Source organism: Phodopus roborovskii, unplaced genomic scaffold, assembly GCF_943737965.1.
Source record: "Phodopus roborovskii unplaced genomic scaffold, PHOROB, whole genome shotgun sequence".
NCBI classification, from domain to species: Eukaryota; Metazoa; Chordata; class Mammalia; order Rodentia; family Cricetidae; genus Phodopus; species Phodopus roborovskii.
The window spans coordinates 16,728,130-16,741,297 of record NW_026125391.1 but is presented as its reverse complement, the minus strand read 5'-3'; the positions used below and the strand labels follow the sequence as shown (position 1 = coordinate 16,741,297).

At 41.5% G+C, this 13,168-nt stretch overlaps 1 protein-coding gene across 10 annotated transcripts in view; it reads left to right on the top strand.

Moving 5' to 3' along the window:
* The window catches only part of Map4k3 (mitogen-activated protein kinase kinase kinase kinase 3), a 137,138-nt gene that overhangs the window by 33,134 nt on the left and 90,836 nt on the right, over positions 1-13,168 (top strand). The gene's annotated exons all lie outside the window — the stretch shown is intronic.

The window sequence follows — 13,168 nt, the reverse complement described above, 5'->3', positions numbered from 1 at the left end:
CATTGCAGGATGTTGGGAACAAGGGCATTGAGTGTGGGGTGTACCCTGCCAGTCATCCTCTTGTAAAATGTGACAGTGGGAGGAGGAGCTGAAACTCCTGCACAGAGTGACTAGGTCCCTGTTGTTTCCTGGAGCTTATCAGGTTATGACCTTAAAGTTTTGCATCATGGAAGCAGCTATATGTTCATTGTTTGTAATAAAAGAAGCACATCCAGGCTTCACAGATAGGCATATATTCATAGATTTGGTATTGTTGTTGTTTCTTTTTGTTTTTATTTAGGTCTAAAAGATAAGGGATTTTAATATGAAAAAAATTAAGTTTTCTATTATATACTCTTTTATAAAAAAAATAGGAAATTTTAGTTACTACCGATAAAAATGAGGTCTAGAAATGTATAGGTGCTAAATTTTACAGTACATGTTTTATCCACTTATTTGCTGGGCTGTGCTTCAAGACCCTTAGTGGATATTGGAAACCTCAGATGGTGCCATTTGCGTGTTTTCTCCCCCCCTCCCCCGCCTCCTCTCCTTTCCTCTCCCATCCCTCCCTTCCTGTCTCTCTATGTACTGGACTATTCATCCATATAGCAATAGATATATATGCCCATAGCAAAGTTAAATTTGACACACTAATAACAATATGATAAAAAGGAATAATTGTAACAGTGTAGTGTAATGAAGATGTAATGCCTAGTACATCCTTCATTATTTCTGGAGTGTTGCATTTAATGTTTTCTGACTATACTTGACCAAAGCTAACTGAAGCTGCATAAAGTTACTTTGTATGTGTGTGCTGCTATCCTTCCTGTGTGGCTGCAGTTGCCTACAGAAGGCTGGTAAGGAGACCAAGATTTTATTGGGTAGGGTACTGTGTGTTTAGTAATAGTAGTTAGTTATCTGCACACTAAAGTATAAAGTTTAATTTACCTGTTTGCCCCAGTTTTCAGTTTCATTTTATTCGCTCATTGGTGAAGCCCTCTGATGTAATGAGAAGACTGTTTCTAACACGCTCACCAGTTTTCTCTAACTAGAGCAAGTGAGCTGGTGGAGGTGGCCTGAGGAGGTGACGTGACATGCTGATGGGAGGGCAGCAAACCCGAACGCCAAATCAATAACAGAAGGACCTGAACCACTTAGAGAAGTCTTAAAGACATATTTATTAATTTTTAAATTATGTGTTGTGGTAGTGGGGGGCAAGAGGCCAGAAGTATTGGATTCCTTGCAGCTAGAGGACAGGTGTTTTTGAGTCGCTAGTCGTGTGTGGTGAGCCATCTCATCAGCCCACAGATAAGTGTCTTTGTTTTATGTTTGAGTATTTGCCTGTATGTATGTATGTATATGTATCACATGTGTTCCTGGTTCCCAGTGCACCAGAAGAAGGTGCTGGATGCCCTAGAACTGAAATTACAGAGATGGCTGTGAGCCACCATGTGGATGCTGGGAACTAACCTGGTTTCCTGGATGAGCAGCAAATGGGGTTAATCGCTGAGCTTTGTCCCCAGCCTTCCTTGTCCCTCCTTCCTTTAGAATCTCTCTTGTACTGTTGGGCATACTCTGTAGGAAGAGGAACCAGTGTGCAGTGTTTCTGGGCCATGCAAAGACCTCCTCATACAGTTCTATGATGGCCATCCCAGATGACAGGAATTGGTGGGGAAAGGCCTTTGCTTAAGGGGAGAAGGTCAAATGTGGACTGGGTTTCTGCAAATAGACCTCCATACCATGTTCATGTGTGGTTGATCATAGGCTGTGGGTTGGAGTACCTTATTAATGCAGGGTCTGAGCTGTTGTATTTTCTCATTTGTAGTGTTTCAAGAAAAAAAATTATATAACAGGAAAGCACTTTTCTGCTTCTATGGCTATTACTCCTGAGGAATACTTTCCCTGCTAATCCTTCAGGTTCTGACTTGGGAATGCCCACCCCTCCAGAGCCCTGCCCTTTAGTGGGGGGGGGGTGCATCTTTTGGACCCCATTCAATGTCGGGCTGTTGATTGAATGTTGATTTAATATCACCTAGGTGATATTAAAATCATAAGTCCTAGAACTCACCTCAAACTACCAATTCAGGATCTGGGTATATGGATAGAGAGGGTAAAAACCCCATTCAAATGAGGTCAACAAGTAATTTTTATTGAGTTATTTAATTTCTGTATTGAGTTGTTTCCTTCTATGCTTTGGTGGGTTTTCACTATATTTGCCATTGTAGACACTAGTACTAGCCTTTTTTTCCACTGCTGTAATGAAATGCCTGAGGCAGGTCAATTTTATAAAGAAAAATGTTTACTTAATATCACATTTGGAAGCTAAAATTCAAAATTGGAAATCTAGGTGGCTGTGTTGGTTTCTGGCAAGGGCCTAACAACAGCATGGGAAATATTCACAAAGCCAGAAAAACTTCCATGGACATACACCACTAAACTAAGGACCTTCCCCTAAGCCTGTTAATGGTTTTACATCACTTCCCATTACTCCCACCCTGGGCATTAAACCTACAACACATCAAATTTGGGTTATACAACCAAACATCCAAACCTGTAACACACTGTTGGCATTTTGGCCAGGGCTGTCTTGTGTGGCATTTGGTAGTCTTGGTTGGATATGTGGAAAGATGCCACCTTCTGAATACCATGGTTTTCTCTAGTTATTGAGACAGCCTGAAATGTTCCCATCTATTACATGGGGTGATGTCCCCCCAATGAAGGATTATTCATACATACTTTTGTCTTTCTAGTAGTTTTAAGTGTGTGTGTGTTGTATGTGCATGCATGTATGCATAGGTAACTGTGCCTATGTGTAGCCATGTAGAGGTCACAGAAGGATGTAGGTTGTCCTGTTCCACTCTATTCCACCCTGAGTTTATGAGATGGCTCTCTCACTGGACCTGGAGCTAGGCTGACAGCTAGCAGTCCCCAGAGACCCTCCTGATTGTAGCCACCTCCACAGTTGTTGCCAGGTAACAGGTATAGTGACCATACTCGGTCTTTTACTTGAGTGCTGAGGATTCAAACCCAGACCTTCATGTCGACCAAGTATGTACCCCCACCACTGAGCCATCTCTCTGGCCCTATGTTATTCTTTAAGCATTTAGTAAACATTACCTTGGTTACAGGACTCTGACTTAGCTTCTCTGCATCCTCCTGAATGGTTCAGGGTCCTTAAGATGATTTCACTTCAGTCTTCACTTCCTACTCATCCCCATGGCATTTTGCTTAATATTTTTAATCAGTCATTTTTAAAGTTGCAAAGTTAGACATCATTATTGTCATTGTTTCCTGCTGCCATCAGTATTTGATTATATTTACTGAAGATTAGTACATTTTTATTGATACTTCTATCATTTCAAATTTTCCTTCTGAGTCTTTTCTCATGAGATATATTTTCTACAATTCATTTTTGTGCATCATTTGATGGTATACTCAATTTTAACTGGAAACATTAGTTTTGTCCTATTTCATGAATACAGTTTTCTCTGAGAATTTAATTCTAGCTAGTATAATTTTTGTTAGAACACAGTGTCATTCCGTAGTCCTTCTGGGTTTTGTTTTCCTAATTGTTCTTCCTTGGTAAACTGTTTTCTTTGGCTGTATTTATTTTTAAAGATTTATTTATTTAGAATGTGTGTGAGGGAAGGAAACGTGTGTGATGGTGCATGCATATATGGAGGACAGAGGACACTCTGGAGGTGGTTCTGCCTCTCCATCCTTAGGAGAGTTCCAGGATCCATCTCAGATCAGCGAGCATCTTGACCATCAGGCTATCCCACCAGCCTCGTATCTAGGTGTTTGTAATGGGATGGCTTTTTAAAATTTGTCTAGCATACTCCCCAAAGCCAAATCTTCAGTGATTTGTTTGTTTTAAGCAGCCCTGGCCTCATGCAGGGTAGACAAAGACTCCACAACTGGCCTGAGCTGCAGTCCCAGCCTGTGGAGTGGTTGTTCCTGGTCCTGGGGTCTGAACACTACTTGGCTAGAGATGCTCTTTCTGTAACCAGAAGCTGATAACCTGGTTATCCTTTCCTAGCCTCGATGTTTTTATCCACAGTACTAGTTGACACTTGTGGTCTGACAGTATTTAAAAGTATTATTGAGGGCTGAAGAGATGGCTCAGTGGTGAAGAACATTTTCTGCTCTCCTGGAGGACCCGCGTTCAATGTCCAGAACCCACATCAGGTGGCTGGCTCACAACCACCTCTAACTCCAGCTCCAGAGGGATCCCACACCTCTGGCCTCTGCAGGCAAAATACACTCATGTGTACATACCCACCCTTGCCACATACATAAAATAAATTTAAAAAAGCAAGATTCATAACTCTGCAAAGTTATAGTGGTTTGTTTGGATAGAAAAACATTTTTGAGTGTTGTTGATGTCTGTTTTGAATTCCAGAATTGAGAATAAAGTGAACTTGCTCTAGCTTGTTGTTATGTCTTGTCATCCACAGATGATTTTCCCGGATTATGTAGTTTCTAGAAGCGAAGAGCCATTGAGATTAACTCTAGAAAAGAGAGGCTGTGAAAGAGTCTTGACATGGAGCTGGAAAGTCCTCAGGGATGAGGGTGGTTTGGAGATGTTGTTCTCTCAAGTCTCTTTTCTGTGCACATCTCCTGCTCTCTGTTCTTGATTGTCTCTTCATTACAGTGTCTGTTTCTTCAGAGCTCCTCTCTCCCCTCAGTCCTGCCTGCTGAAATAGCAGCACATTCTGATGTAGTCTCTTCCACTATAGGGGGTGCCTATCAGGGTTTCCACTGACCTACTTTTATCTCAAACAGCCTTTATTAGCCATGTGTGGCTATTAAAATCTAAACTAAAATAACATAGGATCTCTCTGCTGATAACTGTAAAAACTGATGAGATACCACAGGAAACTTAAACAGACTGGCCTGAAGTGTTCATGAATTGGAACATGGTGGGGCAAAGATAGTTCTAGCCAAATTAGTCAGTAGATAAAATGTACTTCCCACTAAAAAGGGAAAGCACTGTGTGTGAGTGTGTGTGTGTTAAAATTCACATGGAATTTGGCTCAATATAGCCAAGCAATTCTGAAAAAGTTGGAGGAATCAAAGCAAGACTCTGTGTCATAAGTAAGGGGTCAGCACAAAACAAAGGTTCCGTATAGAGTGTAGAAACGAGACCACGCACACATAGACCAACTGACTGTCCACAAAGGTGGCTCCATGGAGGAGGAGTGTCTTTTGTATTTTGTTTTTTTTCCAAGACAGGGTTTCTCTGTGTAGCTTTGGAGCCTCTCCTGGAATTCACACTGTAGACCAGGCTGGTCTTGAACTCACAGAGATCTGCTTCTTCCTCCCAAGCACTGGGATTAAAGGCGTGTGCCACCACCGCCTGGCCAGATTTTCTTTATTAATAAGCAGAATCAGAACAGTTAGGCTTTGGCATGCAAAATCAAACAAAATACCTCAACCTAAGTATCTTAAACAAAAATAAACTAAAATGTCATAAAAGAAATCTAAAGATATCTGCAAAACTCTTTAAATAAATATAATGCAGCCGAAAATCTTTGGCTATGGCCTTAAGCAATAAGGTCTTGGAATGACACCAAAAGCACCATCCATTAAAGGAAAATGAGACAAATTGGACAAGTCCAAAAGCTTTACTGTGTCTTGGCTTGCTTGGGCTGCCATAACAAAGTAGCACAGACCCAGATAGCTGGAGTCCACTGTCAAAATGCTGGCAGGGTTGGTGTCCCCTTAGCTTGCAGATGGCCATTTGCCTCCTTGCTCTACCTTCACAGGCCTTTTTCTCTGTGTGTCTGTGATCTCAGTGTCTCTTCCTCTTTCTGAAAAGATGTCAGATTAGTTACACTGAGTAAGAACTAACCCGTCCAGTCTCATTTAACCATAGTTATGTCTTTAAATCACTTGTCTCCAAATGTGGTCATTTTCTAAGATACTGTGAGTGAGTATACATGGGAGTGGAGTGGGGGGTGTACATGTTAGTCCATAACATTCTGCTCAAATAAATGACAAGCAGTATCTAGAATGTGTAGAGACCACTCAGACTTCAATAAGAAAATAACCCAAGTATAACGTGGGCAAAGGACTACGAGACAGATACTTCCCCAGAGGATGGCAGATCAGGTATTTGGTGTCACTGGCTATTAGGGAAATACAAACTGAAGGCTTTGTGACATATCACTGCATCTTTTAGCATCTATTATGACTAATGCAAAGATGGGCATTAGGAACCCTCATGTCGCTGCTGGGAATGAGCAGTGGTACCATCACTTTAGAAATAGTTTGTTAGGTTCCATTAGATGACCCAGCCCTATGCCTTAGTACTTATATAACCTGAACAGAGTTGTTTGTAGGATCTCTGTTCACATTTGCAAAAAATTGAAAACAGCCCAGATAACCTTCAGACTGTGGGTACAGCATATTTGTGGCCCCAAGTTCAGGTCTCTGATATGGAGAATTTGTGTGTGTGTGTGTGTGTGTGTGTGTGTGTGTGTGTGTGTGTATGTATGTATGTGTGTATGTGTGTACACCCAAGTAAACAACAAAAACCCAACGTGTTCCTGTCTGGAAGGATGTGCTCTGACTGATAAGTGGGTAAACAGTAATAGAATCTAAATTCCAACAAAAAGGAATGCACTAAGGGTGTGTGCAACAGCTTGGTGTAAAGTGGCAGCAGTGATTTATGTGGCATTCTTAAAGGACAGGCCTTTGGTGGCACCAAGAGAGGATGACTTCTCTAGTCGGTTTGTGGCAGTGGACCGTGTGTCTGGATGGTCATGGTGGCATCTGAGTATGTGTTAAAGCTATATTCTACTTACTACAAACCATGTTGTCAGAATAAAAAAATTAAAACCTCCAGTCTTAAATGTTTATTGCATATATACATGCAATTGAAGAGTTCAGCTTTTCACTTGAGTAGCTTACAATTGAACGTACAGGTGGCATAGAGTGAAGATACAACAATAGTGCAGTTTTAGAAGGTGGCTCAGCAGACTTATGGTCTCCACCTCAGCTATTCACTTCTGCCATTATATTGAGAAAGCAGCCATTGACACTATTTAAGTAAATGAACATGGCTGTATACTAAAAAACTTTAATTATAAAAACAGGCATGTTTGCTTGTCCTTAGAGAATCTGGTTGTCCTGAATCATTTGTTCATGCTAATTCTAGGTTTTCAACTAGAGGGACCTCACAATTTATCACCAAAATTAAATAAAAATTTAATTGTGAAAGTATGAAAACTTACCAGTAACAGCAATGATGGACATACAGACAGACATTCAGGAAGTGTCCTAAGTAAACCAGGGATGTCTGGCATCCTGTCATTCTCCTGTGAACTGGTTCCCTTTGCAGTAGGCACATACCTGGTGCAATTAACTGTGGAAAAGCAAGTAAGAATGTCCTTCAGGAGCAAGTGTGGGTTATCCATTTCCTTCTGAAAGGGTGTGTGTGGGTCCCACCCTGTGGTTATCCTCTCCAAGTGCTCAAAATAGTCTGGTTTGGTTTTGTTTCCCCCCCTTGGCCTTTAAAACTCAAACAACTTTATTTCTGTGCCTTTTCCTTCATCCCTTTTCTGTGTTATTCACTTCCTTCTTTCAAATCTCAGCATGAATGGCGTCATCTTCTGGAAGCCATCAGACCTAGAAGTTGAGTTACATCCGGTAAAGCTCAAATGGAGCAGGTCTGTGGCCAGGTCCTCAGGCCTGACTGCATCAGAAGTAGGTTGGTGGCTTTAGGCACAGATTCCTGAGTCCTGTTTGAAATTTGTTGACTCAGAGTTAATGCTAATGTTTTCTTAGTTTTGTTTTGTATTTAAACGTATGTTTTTTTGGTATGTGTATGTGTGTGTTTTAATATAGCCTGCCAGCTGGGTTACTATTTCAAATAAAATTATTTGTTGTAAGTGTTGTTTTAGAAGGAATCTTAAAAATAGTCTCTTTCACCTTCTTGTTTTCTGCATAGGGTACAGGGGTCAGGAAGAGGGGACACACAGAGCCATTGCTTGCTCAGATCTGTCCCATGGCATATTGCATTTCTTAGCTGACATTTCATACCCTGTTTTCATGTTCACATGGAACATTCTTTCTACACAGAAAGTGTTGAAAGCTCCAGGTGCTCAGCACCCAGCAGTGGTCATTTTTCACCATAAATGGCTGTCCCTGTGATGCCTGGCATGTTCCTAGGCCACAGCTGCGCTTCTTGATTGTGACCCTTACCGATATTCCTACACGCAGAGGACTACTCAGACAACTCAGCAGTGTGAAATCAGCTCGGAACATTGTTTCCCAATAGTCTATCTGAAAGCCTCTCATGTCTCCCTCAGCAAACCAGGCTCTCATCTGCAGGGTGGAATCAGGCCCTTTCCATTTTGAGAAAGGTTACCCTAGGATGCGTGGGAATAGGGTGAATAAGTTAAAGAGTCAGGGCCAGGATAACCTAAGACTGGCTTTAAAGGTTGGGATCTAGCTCTATGAGGTCTGGGATCTAGGTCTAGGGGAGGGAGCTGGGGTGTGTAACTAGTACTGGGGAACCACAATGTGTTTGGTTTGGCCAGAGAATAAAGTAAAAATTTGGGAGTGACTAAAAAGATAGGTGGGGGCCAGATAATAAAGGGTTTTATTAAAGTTAAAAATACTGTATTTCACAACTTCATATCCACATGCATAAGAATGAAATTGGAAACTCCCTACGGAGTAACACTATACAGAAAGTTACTAAAAGTGGATCGCTGACCTTAATATAAGGGTAGAAACTAAAGACTGTTGGCCCAGAGGTCTGTGACTCTGGTTTTCTTAACCATCAAGGAAAACAGAGAAGCTGGGCAGTAGTGGCGAATGCCTTTAATCTCAGCAGAGGCAGACAGATCTTTGAGTTCCAGGATAGCCAGCTTCTCAGAAAAACCCTGTCTCAAAAACAAAACAAAACAGAAAAACCCAAAAAAAAAAAAAAACCCAAAAAAACAGGGAAAGAGAGAGAGAGAGAGAGAGAGAGAGAGAGAGAGAGAGAGAGAGAGAGAGAGAGAGAGAGAGGTGGCAAAACATAAACCAAGTTGGACTTCATCAAAACAAAATAAAAACCTTTGTGCACCCGAGGTAATGAAGACAGGGACAAAGGCGCAGGTAGCTCCTTGGTAATGGTGCTTGCCTGGTACTCCAGTGAGACAAGGAGGGAAATGAAAACAGCTCACAATGTGAGAAAACTTGTCGTGTGCAACTTAAGGTGTAAACAACGGATAGCATTTTAAGTGGATAAACTCACTATGGTGGTGCATACCTGTAATGCCAGTATTCAAGAGGCAAAGGTGAGCATCCCCACTAGGAGAGTTAAAGTAAAACATTCAAAGTAACAGTTTTAAAAGTGTAGGGGAACTGGAACATTATGTGTTGGTGGTAATAGTATAAGACACTATAGCTGCCTTGGAAAACAATTTGGCAGCTCTTCAAAGTGTCAGACCTAAAATATTTATTATAAGGCCCAACATTTCTTTGGGGAACAGGTTTCCCCAAAAGTTTAGTGTATATAATGGTATATTTATAACAGACAAATCCAGAAACAACCCGTGTGTTTTAGTTTCCTTTCTTGTCGCTCTGACCAAACACCTGACAAGAAGCATCTTAAAGGAAGATTTGTTTTGACCCATAGTTGGATGGGACATGATCCATCATGGCTGGGAAGACATGGTGGTAGGTAATTCCATGGTGCTGGAAGCATGGACCTGGGTCTTCTCATGTAATACCTCAATAGCAGGGAGAACACATCTGGCTTTCTCTTTTTCCCTTTCCCGCCTAGGTCTTTATCCTCTCTAGAGAACCATAATTCAGTTCACCCCAAAGAAACAGTGTGGAACTGTTTCCTCCTAGCAAGTTTTCAGCAGCCTTTCTGAAATATATCAGTAAGTCAAAGAGTAGAAATAGTGGCTTAGGCTACCTACTCACTAGTAGTTTGCTGTCCTGATTTGTTGGCTGAATATCTGCTAGTGAGAACTCTGAATAGCTAAGTGCTTTCAATGCAGCAACCATCTTGTGTGATTTTTATCCTGTGGTCACCAGGAACAAATTGTCAGCTCCGATCAGTAGCCACACACGGCCTGCAGTTCCAGGACAGAGCCACCCATATGCTGAATTCCTCTTCAGTAGACAAGTGAGACCTTTAAAAGGTCCGGATTTAAAATGCAGGGAGTGGGAAAGTAGCATTTTGTTTTACTTGCAGATGTTTAGAAAATGTGGCTGGAAGGAAAGGGGGCGAGATGTCAGAGAGGGACACCTTATTGTGGTAGTCTGAGAACGGTTATGATGGAAGCTGGAAAGGGGCATCTGTGTCCTCCAGGTGGACACTCCCACAGGGGTGTTCTGCACTTATTGCTCATGGGGTATCTCATCCTGGAGAAAGTAATAATTGATTCAGTGCTATTGGGAGGTCTGTCACATTTAAGGGAAAGTAACTTTGGCTTGAAGTGTTCAGGTCTGGTTTCTGCTGACCCTAATGAGCATTGTATTTGTTAGTTACGGAGATTATAAAGATTTTTTTTTTTTCTGTGTACATTGGCTTCTGTGTGTGTGCCTGATACCCATGGTGGCCAGAAGAGGGCATTGAATCCTCTGGAACAGGAGTTACAGCTGGTGGTAAGTGCTGGAAACTGAACTCAGATCCTCTGCAAAAGGATCCAGTGCTCATAACCACTAAGCCATCTCTTGAACCCCTAAAGAAATGATTTAAAAATTTCCCTGTAGATTGTTTTAATTTTTAAATTCATATAGGGAGTGTATTAGTTACTTTAATATTGTTTTGATAAAACACCATGACCAAGGCAACTTGAAGAAGAAAGTATTTAATTGGACTTACATTGTGGTGTCGAGAAAGCGTGGTGGCAGGAACAGCTGAGACCTCACATCTCCACAAGCTGGAGGCTTGGAATCCTCAAAGCCTGCCCTCATGACACACCACCTCCCAAAAGTTAACCCCTCCGGATCCTTTTCAAGCTGCCACGTAGGGACCTGGTATTTATTACATGATTGAGAATTATGGCAGTTGGGGTGGGGTCGGGGTATAGGCATCTTTTATTTTTATTTTTTAAAGTTTAGGCAGTCTCACTTTGCAGCCTTGGCTGACCTGGAACTCTCTAGACCAGGCTAGCCTTGACCTCATGGAGATCTACCTGCCTTTCCCTCCCATCAAATGAAATACTAGGATCACAGTGACTCTAAAAAAAAATTAATGTGTAGTTTATGTATATGTGTGTTTGTGCATGTGTGGGTGTGTGCAGGTACACATGCACATATGTTTCTGTTTGTGTGTTGAGGCCAAAAGTTGACATCAGTGCCTTTCTGTTGATTTCCCACTTACTTTTTGAAACAGAGATCATCCTAATGCTGGAATTACAGATACTCACAACTACACTCGGCTTCTACGCCTGGGTTTACTGTGGGTGCCAATGACGCAAACTCAGGGCCTGTTGCTTGTGCAACAAGCACATTATGAAGGGAGCAGCTCCCCAGCCATTTGGAGAGGATCTGAATTTCATATATTTAGTGATGGCTGTGCTTCTTATCTACCTTCTTGGATTCTTTGCTGGCTTGTTTATGTGTGTTGGCGGAGGGGATGAAGGGATGTGTTGATCTGTGTGTGAGATGTACATGTGTATGCCACATATGCTTGATTTTCTGTATGGGGACACGGGTATGTGCAGGTGCATGTGGACATGTATGCACATATATTCATAGACCCAGGATGGATGGCTGGAATCATCTTGAATTGCTCTCCATCTTGTACATTGAGGCAGGGTTCCTAACTCAATTCAGAGTTTGCCATTCTAGCCAGCTTGCTTCAGAATTTCCTGCCTGGTACTCCAGAGTGCTGGGAAGCTGAAGCTCACATTGCATAGCAAGTTCTTTACCCGATGAGCCATCTCTCCCAGCCCCTTTGGTGGTATTTTTCATAGCCCTGGTACTCTTAGAAGAGTTCCTTAAGTGTCATTGACTCATATTAGACGATTGACAGATTTTCCTAGTCTACCAGTAAAGGAGTACTGCAGCTACATCTAATCCTGGCCATATAAGATCTTCCCTTAATCATGAAATTTTGAGTATTTTTTCATTAGACTGATGTAAAAATTAATTAAATATAAACAGCTAAAATATCATTTTGAAAATTTTGATCCAATTATATATAACATCTTAAATATGTAAAGATTGACTGCCATTTTTTAAAACCCAAATTTAAAGATATTTTCTACTTAATTAGATAAACAGTTGTAAATACCCAGAATATATTATCTCCTTGATACTTAGGTAGGAGGCAGGATTGTGCTATGGCTATAGTACAGATGGTCTACAATTTATAACAGTCCTCCTGAGTGGTAGGGTTGGTAGGCATGCCCATCATAGCCAATTTATGAATTGGCTTCCCTCCCTTCCTTCCCTTCCTCCCCTCCCTCCCCTCCCTCCTCTACCTTCTCCCCCTCTTTCCCTCCCTCTCAACATAAGATGTCAGATAGCCCTGGCTGTCCTCCTCTTGCTCTGTAGTAACTCAGGATAATCTTGAGCTTCTGATTCTCCTGCCTTCATTGGTGAATTACTGTGCTGTGGTTATAGATGGGCACCACCATGCCTGGTTTATACTAAGTTGGGTGTGGAGCCCATGTCTTCAGGCTGAGCCACATCCCCAGCCCAATGAATTGATCTTTTAAAATTGTTTTTTATATTTCATGAATGGCTTGTTTTGAAAACATTGATTTTACTGGCAATGTGGATTTGAAGGGACACAAGGGGGCTGCTTTCACACTTAGATTCTCATTAAAGCCTTTAATGCTAATCCACTGCACAGTTTTCCCAGAATTCGCATGAAGAGCTCTGGTGGAATGCTTGAAGGAGTTAAATTATGAGGCCTGGAGTTGGCTTCCTGGCTTTGCTTCCTGGCTTTGCATCCCAGTGCTTGCACTTGTCCAGTCTCATGACCAAAGCAAGCTTTTCATGTCTGATACTACTACTACTACTACTTATTTCTTATTTTTTCTTATTTGCAACGTGGGAATAGGTTTTTAACTTAATGAGTGTTATGAGAATGGAGTGAGTTAGTTTCAAACCATTTAGAATGGTGCCCAGTTAACTATGGTGCCCAGTTAAGTTTACACTTAAATTAATGCTGGAATTCATTATGAAGGACATGGTACTGTCTGTAAAATAGATTGGTTCTGCAGTT